This window comes from Cherax quadricarinatus, chromosome 98 (genome assembly GCF_038502225.1).
Source record: "Cherax quadricarinatus isolate ZL_2023a chromosome 98, ASM3850222v1, whole genome shotgun sequence".
NCBI lineage: Eukaryota > Metazoa > Arthropoda > Malacostraca > Decapoda > Parastacidae > Cherax > Cherax quadricarinatus.
In genome coordinates, this window is record NC_091389.1 from 11,183,694 (window position 1) to 11,196,123 (window position 12,430).

Genomic DNA, 12,430 nt, shown 5'->3' on the forward strand with positions numbered 1-12,430 from the left:
CATTTAGGACCTTGTCGTAGTGATCCAATAGTTGAGACAGACAGGGGCGACCTGTTCTAAATCCATGTTGCCCTGGGTTGTGTAACTGATGGGTTTCTAGATGGGTGTGTGTGAATTCTCGTAAGAGCTGCCTCCTGGAGTTACCACTGCAACAATATTATTTTCTATATTCCTCCATTTTAGGTGCCTTAAGTTGAAATCCCCCAGGAGCAAGATGTTGGGTGCAGGAGCTGGCAGATTTTCCAGACAGTGGTCAAGTTTTAACAGCTGTTCCTGGAATTGCTGGGATGTTGCATCCGGAGGCTTGTAGACTACCACAATGACTAGGTTTTGGTTCTCGATCTTTACTGCTAAAACTTCCACTACATCATTTGAGGCATTAAGCAGTTCTGTGCAAATGAGTGACTCTGCAACGTACAGGCCAACCCCCCCCCTTTTGCCTGTTCACTCTGTCACATCTGTATAGGTTGTAACCTGGGATCCATATTTCATTGTCCAAGTGATCCTTTATGTGGGTCTCAGTGAAAGCCGCGAACACTGCCTTTGCCTCTGCAAGCAGTCCACGGATGAAAGGTATTTTGTTGTTCGTTGCTGGTTTTAGACCCTGTATATTTGCAAAAAAGAATGTCATCAGATTGGTGGTATTGGTGGTACTAGGGGGGACTTTTTTTTCTGGCATTAGTATCTGTATCTGTTGGTTTGGAGTGGAGGCCATCGACTGTGGTTCCACTCCAGGAATGACTGGATTTTTAGTCATTGACTTGTGTGGGTGGCATCCTGTGTGTTAGTCAATGACTGGTGTGGGTAAGATAAGATAAGATAAGATAAGATTCAGGACGCCACCCACACCACTCGACTAACACATAGGATGCCACCCACGCCAGTCATTGACTAACACCCAGGATGCCACTCACACCAGTCATTGACTAACACACAGGATGCCACCCACACCAGTCGACTAACACATAGGATGCCACCCACGCCAGTCATTGACTAACACACAGGATGCCACCCACACCAGTCATCGACTAACACCCAGGATGCCACCCACACCAGTCATCGACTAACACCCAGGATGCCACCCACACCAGTCATTGACTAACACAGGATGCCACCCACACCAGTCATCGACTAACACACAGGATGCCACCCACGCCAGTCATCGACTAACACACAGGATGCCACCCACACCAGTCCACTAAAGCACAGGTACCCATTTAACTGATGGGTGAACATAGACAACCGGTGTAAAGAAACACGTTTAATGTTTCAACCTTGGCTGGGAATCAAACCTGGACCCTCACTGTGTGAAACCACCTGTTACCACCATGACACGGGGCACTGTGCCTAAGTTGTCCTAGTTAATCTCCACACTACTGTAAGTTTATTTACTTACAAGTACACATAAATACAGTTACACAAATTAGCATACAATGTTTGAAGCTAGCATTATAGGTGACCTTAAAAATAGGCTGAAAATTGTCTAGATTTAAGTAGTTATTATGTACTAGGATTAGTCTGCCCGATATGCCCCAGCATGATAGTGACTTTCTTTGTACTTAGCAAACCAAAATTGTAATTACACGTTGTAAGTAAGTAATTATTCAGGTATACACAAATACGGTTACATAGATTATCATACAAGACTGTTCAACTGCCTCCCAGCATACATAAGGGGGATTACCAATAGACCCCTGACTGTCTTCAAGACCCCTGGTTGTCTTCAAGACCCCTGGCTGTCTTCAAGACCCCTGGTTGTCTTCAAGACCCCTGGCTGTCTTCAAGACCCCTGGTTGTCTTCAAGACCCCTGGCTGTCTTCAAGACCCCTGGTTGTCTTCAAGACCCCTGGTTGTCTTCAAGACCCCTGGTTGTCTTCAAGACCCCTGGTTGTCTTCAAGACCCCTGGTTGTCTTCAAGACCCCTGGTTGTCTTCAAGACCCCTGGTTGTCTTCAAGACCCCTGGCTGTCTTCAAGACTCCTGGTTGTCTTCCCCTGGTTGTCTTCAAGACCCCTGGTTGTCTTCAAGACCCCTGGTTGTCTTCAAGACCCCTGGTTGTCTTCAAGACCCCTGGTTGTCTTCAAGACCCCTGGTTGTCTTCAAGACCCCTGGTTGTCTTCAAGACCCCTGGTTGTCTTCAAGACCCCTGGCTGTCTTCAAGACCCCTGGTTGTCTTCAAGCAGGCACTGGACAGGCACCTAAAGTCAGTACCTGACCAGCCGGGCTGTGGTTGGTACATTGGACTGTGTGCGGCTAGTAATAACAGCCTGGTTGATCAGGCCCTGGTCCACCATGAGGCCTGGTCACAGAACGGGCCACGAGGGCGTTGACCCCCGGAACTATCTCCAGGTATACTCCAGGTATACACAGCAGCATATGTGTAGAGAACCTGGGATAACCTAAAAAAGTCAGTGACTTATTTCCATTGGCCAGTAGGCCTGCTGCAGTGCTCCTCCAATCTTATATTCATACGTTTCTGTACAGTAGAACCCGCATATGCAGAGATTCGGTTTCTACAGTTTCGGTTATCCACGGTTTACCGTGGCCTGAACATATCCTTAATTTAGCTTAATAATGTTGGTAAGACATGACAGTAGTGATGGTGGCAGTTGTTCAGAGTCTAAGACAAGCCATCAAGTGCTTCTCATTAGTAAAAAAGTGATAATTCTCCACTTACTGTGTGTAATTTATCAATTAAACTTCATCATAGGTATGTATGTAAGTGAGAAACAACTTAGTCGTATCCTGAGTTTCAAACTTTCTTCGTTCCAGAAGGCTGTTCAAGTGCCGTTACTGAATGAATTTGTTCCCATAAGGAATAATGTAAATTAGATTAGTCAGTTTCAGACCCCAAAAATACACTTACAGAGGCACGGACAATAATACACTTACATAATTGGTCGAGTTGGGAGCTGTTCAAAACTCGGGGTACCACTGTATGTGCATATGGTTGGGTACTATCTGTGGTTTTGGGCATCCATGGTAGGTCTTGGAAGATATCCCTCATGGGTATAGGGAGACTACTGTAGTCTTATCATTACAGGCCTATCAGAATGTGGGAGCCAAGATACAAGAGGACCTATCAGAAGCACCGGTGATCATAGGGGTGAAGCAGGTGCCCATTGATCAGCTTATACCAAACAGAACGTACTGTTTCTTCTCTCACACTATTAAAGCCCAGGAAGCCAACATGCCGCTCCTTGATGCTATTTTAGAGAAGGTAAGATCACATAATATTTGTTAGCATTTTTTACCTGGGGAGGGTTATCTCTACACATATGCTGCTATGTATGATAATTCTATGTAACTGTATTGTGTATACCTGAATAAATTTACTTACTTACTTACCCAGGATAACCTGGGGTGGGGAGGGTTAGCCACCCAGGATAACCTGGGGTGGGGAGGGTTAGCTACCCAGGATAACCCAGAATAGGGAGAGTTAGCCACCCAGGATAACCCAGGGTAGGGAGTGTTAGCCAGCCAGGATAATCCAGGGTAAGGAGAGTTAGCTACCCAGGATAACCCAGGGTAGGGAGTGTTAGCTACCCAGGATAACCCAGGATAGGGAGAGTTAGCCACCCAGGATAACCCAGGGTAGGGAGTGTTAGCCAGCCAGGACAATCCAGGGTAAGGAGAGTTAGCTACCCAGGATAACCCAGGGTAGGGAGTGTTAGCCACCCAGGATAACCCAGGGTAGGGAGAGTTATCCACCCAGGATAAGGAGTGTTAGCCAGCCAGGATAATCCAGGGTAAGGAGAGTTAGCTACCCAGGATAACCCAGGGTAGGGAGAGTTAGCCACCCAGGATAACCCAGGGTAGGGAGAGTTAGCCACCCAGGATAACCCAGGGTAGGGAGAGTTAGCCACCCAGGATAACCCAGGGTAGGGAGAGTTAGCCACCCAGGATAACCCAAGAAAGTCAGTGGGTCATCGAGGACTGTTTGTCTTACATATTTCCATTGTGGTTCTTCAATCTTGTCCCCCAGGATGCCACCCACAATGGTCACTGCTAGGTGAACAGTGACAGCAGGTTTAAGGTGACTAACACCCAGGTACCTACTTACTGCTAGGTGAACAGTGACAGCAGGTGTCTTAAGGAAACACGACCTACTGTTTCCACCCGTACCGCGAATCAACCCCCGGACCTCAGTGTGTGAGCTGAGAAATTCACAGTATTTTGTGTTTTCAGAACATCCGGTTGCTGGACTACGAGCATATGTGTGACAGGCAAGGCCAGCGTGTGGTGTGGTGGCGATTTGCTGGGCAAGTATGAACCCGCTGGAGTTGCTGGCATGATCAACATTCTTAATGGACTTGGTCTTTGTCTCCTAATACTTGGGCATCACACACCCTTCATGGTATGCTACTACTTGGGCATCACACACCCTTTGTGGTATGTTCCTAGCACTTGGGCATCACACACCCTTCATGGTATGTTCCTAGCACTTGGGCATCACACACACTTCATGGTATGCCATTACAAATACCCCTGCACGATGGGCAATACTCTACTGGCAGTAGTGTACTGACAATAAGTTCTGTCAGTCTTATTATCAGTAACTGCTATAATAATACAAATAATTAGTATAATCAGTAAATATTGAATCAGTTGATTCCTACAGCACATTGGACCCGCCCATAATTACCGCAACACAGAGATGGCAAGACAGTCAATTCGTGACACCGGCTATGAAATTTCGCTGGGCATGATGCCGAAATCCATTGGTTCTCTGATGTTCATCTTCACCGGCACCGGGAACGTGTCACAGGGGGCCCAGGAGATAGTTCAGGAGCTGCCCCGTGAGTATGTCTCTGTGAAGGCGTTGAAGAAAGTCACTGAACATGGAGGTAAGTCATTAGATGAATCTGAAACTCCTGAACGAAAGGACCGGATAGGGATTCAAACTGCTGTACATGGGGTGAGTAATGATGAGTGACCTAACTGGTCACACCTCCACCACTAACTGGTCACACCACCACCACTAACTGGTCACACCTCCACCACTAACTGGTCACACCTCCACCACTAACTGGTCACAGACTGTACCATGATTACTGGATGAAGGTTCAAACCTACACCACTAACCGGGCACAGACAAAGTTAAATGTTTATTTCAGCTTAATACAATGTTCGTACAGTGATGGTTGACATGATACAAATTTGTACAGTGATGGTTGACATGATACAATGTTTGTACAGTGATGGGTGACATGATACAATGTACAGTGATGGGTGACATGATAGTGCTTGTACAGTGATGATTGACATGATAGTGCTTGTACAGTGATGGGTGACATGATATAATGTAGTGATGGGTGATATGATACAATGTTTGTACAGTGATGGGTGACATGATACAGTGCTTGTACAATGATGGGTGACATGATACAATGTTTGTACAGTGATGGGTGACATGATACAATGTACAGTGATGGTTGACATGATACAATGTGTGTACAGTGATGGTTGACATGATGCAATGTGTGTACAGTGATGGTTGACATGATACAGTGCTTGTACAATGATGATTGGCATGATAGTGATTGTACAGTGATGGGTGACATGATACAGTGCTTGTACAGTGATGGTTGACATGATAGTGCTTGTACAATGATGGGTGACATGATACAGTGCTTGTACAGTGATGGGTGACATGATACAGTGCTTGTACAATGATGGGTGACATGATAAGTAAGTAAGTAAGTAAGTTTATTCAGGTATACACAAATACAGTTACATAGAATTATCATACATAGCAGCATATGTGTAGAGAACCTGGGATAACCCAAAAAAGTCAGAGTGACTTATTTCCATTGGGGTCCTTTGATACAGTGCTTGTACAGTGATGGTTAACATGTTACAGTGCTTGTACAGTGATGGGTGACATTTAGGTGTGCAAGCAGGAAGCTCATAGTCATGCAGAGCATTTTGGGTTCAATTTACAATATTTTGACTTTACAACAGTTCGACTTACGAGAGTTCAACTTTACGATGGTGTAGCAGCAATTACTTTGGAGATGAAACTTAAGATAATTACACGACATGAAGGTAACTTGTATTCATTCATTTACTTTTTAATACTGGTACAGCCTCTCCTCACTTAACGATGGAGTTCCATTCATGAGACCACATCATTAAACAAATTCGTCGCTAAGTGAGGAGCATATTATAATGGTAGTGGGTTTGTGTCAACCAATACAGCAGTGTACTGTATATTGTAATAAACAGAAGAGAGGAAATCAGCTCTAATATACATTATTTAGGTATGAATACTGGTCAGAGAGCCCATTGTAAGTCCGAGGCATCGGTAAAGGAGTACGTCGCTAAGTGAGGAGAGGCTGTATTTAGTTAGTTACAGTAATTATTTGTTTATTTACTGATTGAATGACAGTAGTTATTAATTTGTTATTTATTTAGCATATCATATTTATATTCTCCTATGACATTTTCAACTTACGATGGGTTCGTTAGAACATAATCCCATCGTAAGTCAAGGAGCACCTTCCTGTGCCTTTAACAGTGATGTTTCTACTGTTGGTGCAATTCTAAACTTTTGATCATGTTGGTGCTTGAAAATAAAGAATGAGCTAGTGTTTTGGTTGTAAGAATTGTTTAGCATGATAAATAATTATAATAATAATAATAATAATAATAATAATAATAATAATCTTTATTTCTGCAAGTTCATGTACAGTAAATCCTTGACTTAAAAACACCTCGAGAATCTCGTGTATTGTCTATAATATTCATTATAGAGGAAGTCTTCAACTTAGAACACATTGGGGACTTTCTGTATTGTGTATAATAATGATATTATACACAATACAGCTAGCCCTCCACTTTCACGAGCTTCAAATATTCACAAATGCCCAGCCGCCCAATCATAACATGTATATACAATATTTTATGAAGTTTTCATGTGTTTTATGATTGTTCATGGTTCGGTAGGTTAAGGAAGCAATGTTGTTAGGCTAAGTAAATGCTATTATTGTATTTCGCTGCAATATATTTGCGCATCAAAACATTAGCGAGCACTACAGTATTATTATATTTCCCTACATCATATTTATGCACCAAGCATTTGCGAATTTTCAAGATTCGCGAGGTTCTTGATCCCCAACCCTTGTGAATATGGAGGGCCTCCTGTAATGATATGATACACAAGATTCTCAATATGTTTGTAAGTCAAGGACTAACTGTACAAGGTATACAGACCATAACTGACATCAGTGACATACTACTATGTGTATAGAAAATCCCTTGTTATGTAGAGCATTTCCTGCAACTTGGGTTTCTGCATTTTGCGGCTTATTAGACGCATTTTTTTCCATAAAATGTCTCCAGAAACCACCCTGCATCCTATAAACTGATGGTCAGTGACTGGGGCGGGTTATTTGTGTATCGTTCCAGTCACGGTATTGTGCCTTTTTTTATTTTGGGGTGTGGGGTGGGCTGTAGCTCTCCCAGTTATATCCGATGCTGAACCATTGAAATAAAACAAATCATAAGTTGTGAAATACAGTAATTTTGTCCCCAGGATGCGACCCACACCAGTTGGATTACTGGGTGAAGGCTCAAACCTCCATCACTAACTGGTTACAAAGCATGCCATGTTTATTTCTCCTGGGTGACTTAGTTATTTTCTTTCTGTGAGCAGCGACCAACATGTTTATTCTTGTGAGGTGAGCCGTCGTGACCACTTGGTTCGTAAAGACAGTGGACAGTAGGATGCTGTCGAATATGAAGAACATACTGAGAGATGCATCTCTGTCTTTGCTCACAAGGTCAGTATTTTTTGCTCACAAGGTCATTGTCCTGCTCACAAGGTCCTTGTCATGCTCGCATGGTCATTGTCCTGCTTACAAGGTTATTGTCCTGCTCACATGACACTCTTCAGGTCACTAGTTCTATCTAGGCTGGAATATTGCTGCACACTAACAGCACCTTTCAAGGCAGGTGAAATTGCTGACCTAGAAAATGTACAGAGAACCTTCACGGCGCGCATAACGGAGATAAAACACCTCAATTACTGGGAGCGCTTGAAGTTCCTGAACCTGTACTCCCTAGAACACAGGCGAGAGAGATACATAATTATATACACTCGGAAAATTCTAGAGGGATTAGTACCAAACTTGCACACGAAAATCACTCCCTACGAAAGCAAAAGACTCGGCAGATGATGCAACATCCCCCCAATGAAAAGCAGGGGTGTCACTAGCACGTTAAGAGACAACACAATAAGTGTCAGGGGCCCAAGTCTGTTCAACTGCCTCCCAGCATACATAAGGGAGATTACCAATAAACCCCTGGGTGTCTTCAAGCAGACTGGACAGGCACCTAAAGTCAGTACCTGACCAGCTGGGCTGTAGTTCATATGTTGGATTGCGTGCGGCCAGCAGTATCAACCTGGTTGATCAGGCCATGATCCACCATGAGGCCTGGTCACAGACCGGGCCACGGGGGTGTTGAACCCCAGAGCTCTCTCCAGGTAAACATGGTCACTGTTCTGCTCACAAGGTCATTGTCCTGCATACAAGGTTATTGTCCTGCTCACCAAATTAATTTCTTATAAGGTCATTTTCTTGGTCATAAGAACAGTTTTCTTGATTGTTTGAGACAGCCAAAATTATTAGCAAAAAACATTTTTTTTAAAGATTAAATATAAATACAGAAAACAATGACAAATAAATATAAAGCAATAATAAAATGGATAAATGAATATTTAACATCACACTTACCTTTATTGACTCTTGTTGGTGTATGGCAGACAGGTTGGAGGGGAGAGGAAGGCGAGTTTATTATGCTTCAATATGATGCTATTATCATCTCTATGGCTTATTTATCTATCACAATTCATCTAATATGACATAATAAACACTATTAATAACATAGAAACATGATATATATTCTAACATGAATAAAATATGTTATAATGTATGTGAGGAGTAAGTGGTGGAAGTGTTGTTGTTGGGTTTATAATGGCCACTGAGAGACGCCGTACATAGTGGTGGTGGAGGTGAGGCGGCAGCAGAACCCACCACCACTATCACACTTAATGTACGTAATTTGTAAATAAGAAATATTTACATAGTGGTGGTAAATAAGGTGAGGCGGCAGCAGAACCCACCACCACTATCACACTTAATGTACGTAATTTATAAATAAGAAATATTTACATTTTAATTTATAAATAAAGAAATATTTACATTGTAATTTATAAATAAGTTTATTCAGGTGTACACAAATAGTTATGTACGTAGATTATCTTACATAGCACCATGTGTGTAAAGTACCTAGGATAACCCAAAAAAGTCAGAGTGACTTACGTATTTCCATTGGGGTCCTTTTATATTTACACTTACATTTACTTTTATCTCCATGGGGAAGTGGAACAGAATTCTTCCTCCGTAAGCCATGCGTGTTGTAAGAGGCGACTAAAATGCCAGGAGCAAGGGGCTAGTAACCCCTTCTCCTGTATAAATTACTAAATTTAAAAAGAGAAACTTTCGTTTTTCTTTTTGGGTCACCCCGCCTTGGTGGGATACGGCCGGTTGGTTGAGGAAAAAAAATTTACTTTTATACTCACACTTATATTTACACTTACCTTGGAGGAGATGTTTGTTTAATTAGTTCGATGGAGGAGATGCTGGCAGAGGTTTAGGGTGGTGGAAGATACGTAGCAGGGCGGCATATGTTCAGCGGTTCTATACACATCCAACAACATTGGAGAGTTACTTTCATATCGTTTTTCTGTCGCTTACTCGCTTAACTTATTTGCTACACTGTTAATTCTACACTTTATCACTGGCTGGCACTATAGCCTTTATCGATACCTGCTGCTTTAGTATCGTACGTATCGTAGAATCACTGAATCACTGCAGAAGGCACATTCTCCTCTCTCTTCCTCCTCCACTTTGGTACTTTGCTACGAGTTTTTTTTTTTTTAATTCGCTTGTGCTTCTTTCCTTCTTTACCACAGGGCTGGCACTAGAAGCTTTCTTTGGGCCCATGGTGGTATATTTAGCAGTTACAAGCACTAACAACAATGGAATAATACAAAATATATCACATGTATGCGTGGAATCATCCTCACTGGCTTGTAAACAATGGCACACTACATGGAGTGGACGGGTGGCCGTGGCTCAGGCCGCGTGGACACGTTTGGGACGAATGCCCTTAATCAAGTTCTTGGGCGTTAGCCTAGCCAATATTTTGATGCAAAAAGTGCCGCTAACTGATTTTGCCATTAGCCAATGCGGCCGTTAACTGAGCATCCACTGTACTTGTAGTAGTCACTGACAATTATATAGCACTTGTAGTAGCCCCTGATAGTTATATAGTTTTAGTTTTAGTGATCTACTGTATCAAATGCTTTCCATAGGTTTGTGAAGAGCCCCAGAGGACATTCATTTTTTCAGTTGCTGTACAGTACGTATATAGTAATTCGAGCATCTGAGGTAGTACAATTTATGATACAATCTTACATTTTTAAGTTCGTAATTAGTTCTTTTACAGTGGTAAAATACAAATATTCTATATTTTACTCTATTATTAGCCCTTTGGAGGTTTCGGACGTACTAGTACGTCTTACGACTCAGGGTTTTTGATATACTAGTATGCCTAAATTCTAATGCCCTCAAATCTAGTGAGAGAAAGCTGGTAGGCCTACATATGAAAGAATGGGTCTATGTGGTCAGTGTGCACAGTATAAAAAAATCCTGCAGCACACAGTGCGTAATGAGAAAAAAAACTTTGACCGTGTTTTTGGATTAAAACAGCGAATTTGCACTGTATTTTCGTATGGTATTTATTGTTGTATTCTAGTTTTCTTGGTCTCATTTTATAGAATGGAAGACATATTACAGAAATTGAGATGATTTTGACTGGTTTTACAATGAAAAGTACCTTGAAATTGAGCTCAAAGTAGCAGAAATATTCGATTTTTACCAAATTTCAAAAGTAAACAAATCATGCCAAGCATCCAATACACATCAACTGGTGAGTCTAATATTCTTTCACAAGTGCGCTGATATTATTTATACCATTTCTACACTAATGCAGTAGTCTGCATAACAGTAAATCTTATTTTTTTTTTGTAAGAATAAAAATTCAAAGTGGAAAGCCAAAGAAATATAAGAGGGGCCTGGGGATGTGACTAACGAACAGAGAACTTGTTATTTTAGTGCCAGGAATGTCTTTCTTGTTTATTCTGGACCCTATTTGGAAATTGGCATCTTTTGAAATTTGTGTGAAAAGGCAAAATTGCTAAATTCTGACCACTGTATTGGATAGTTGAAATCGGTAAATGGGTGGTTTCTTGTACTCATTTGATGGAAAAAATGGAGTTCTAGCGAAATAATTATGATTTTTGTCGACTAGTACACTGGAATTGGCCGAAAATAGGGCTCAAAGTGGGCAAAATCGCTGATGCTTAAACATCGTCGAGACCGCTAACTTCGCGAGAGCATAATTCCGTAAGTTTTCCATCAAATTTCATACTTTTGGTGCCATTATGATCGGGAAAAGATTCTCTATCTTCTCATAAGAAAAAATAAATATTTTTTTTTTTTGAAATTTGGCCGACCCTGAGAACAAGTCTCTGAGAGGACCTGTCGACCCCCAAAGGGTTAATGTATGAGGTAGTACAATTTATGATACAATCAATCTATGATAACCTCAATTTATGATAACCAGTGGGACTTCTTTTTTCTCTATTGCAGTGTATATATGTTCTAGCATGTGTATAATAGCATCATTAGTATAATAGCATCATTAGCCTGAATCCAAATTGGCAGGGGTTGAGTATGTTTTGGGAGATGAGGTAGGAGTAGATTTGTTTATGAATTAATTTTCCGAAGATTTTTGAGAGTAGTTCGTAATTAAGTTCATTTACTCTATTATTAACATGAGGTAAAACAGACCAGTATCTAACTTGTGCTTTTATTCAGCCTAAACCCAAAGTGACAGGGGTTCAGTATGTTATGGGATAGGAGGCAGGAGTAGATTTGTTTATGTATTATTTTTTTGAAGACTTTAGAGAACAAAGGCAAATTATATATTGATCTTTAGTTACTTAGTTCTGTAGGATTGACTCTTTTGAGGATCAGGGTGACCCTTGCCATCCATACTCAAGACAGCACGGGACACCTCAAAGTACTATACGTATAACTATATATACAGAGCTAAATAACTACAGAATAACATCTAACTCTCCTTTGCTCTCTGAAATCTTCGAAAAAATAATCCATAAACAAATCTACTCCTACCTCCTATCCCATAATATACTGAACCTTTGCCAGTTTGGGTTTAGACCTGAATAAAAGCACAAATGATCAATTATTCAGATGCTCGAATTACTATATACAGCAACTGAAAAAAATGAATATCCTCTGGGGCTCTTCATAGACCTACGTAAAGCATTTGATACAGTA

The 12,430-nt window shown here is 41.5% G+C and overlaps 1 long non-coding RNA gene and 1 pseudogene across 1 annotated transcript; both read left to right on the top strand.

Moving 5' to 3' along the window:
• Positions 1–2,057: 2,057 nt before the first annotated feature.
• The window catches only part of LOC128703454 (alpha-aminoadipic semialdehyde synthase, mitochondrial-like), a 32,635-nt pseudogene continuing 22,262 nt past the window's right edge, over positions 2,058–12,430 (top strand).
• Positions 7,794–10,184, top strand: LOC138855534 (uncharacterized). Its single transcript, XR_011394774.1, has 2 exons — positions 7,794–9,015; positions 9,105–10,184. It is a non-coding gene; the product is annotated as an uncharacterized lncRNA (long non-coding RNA).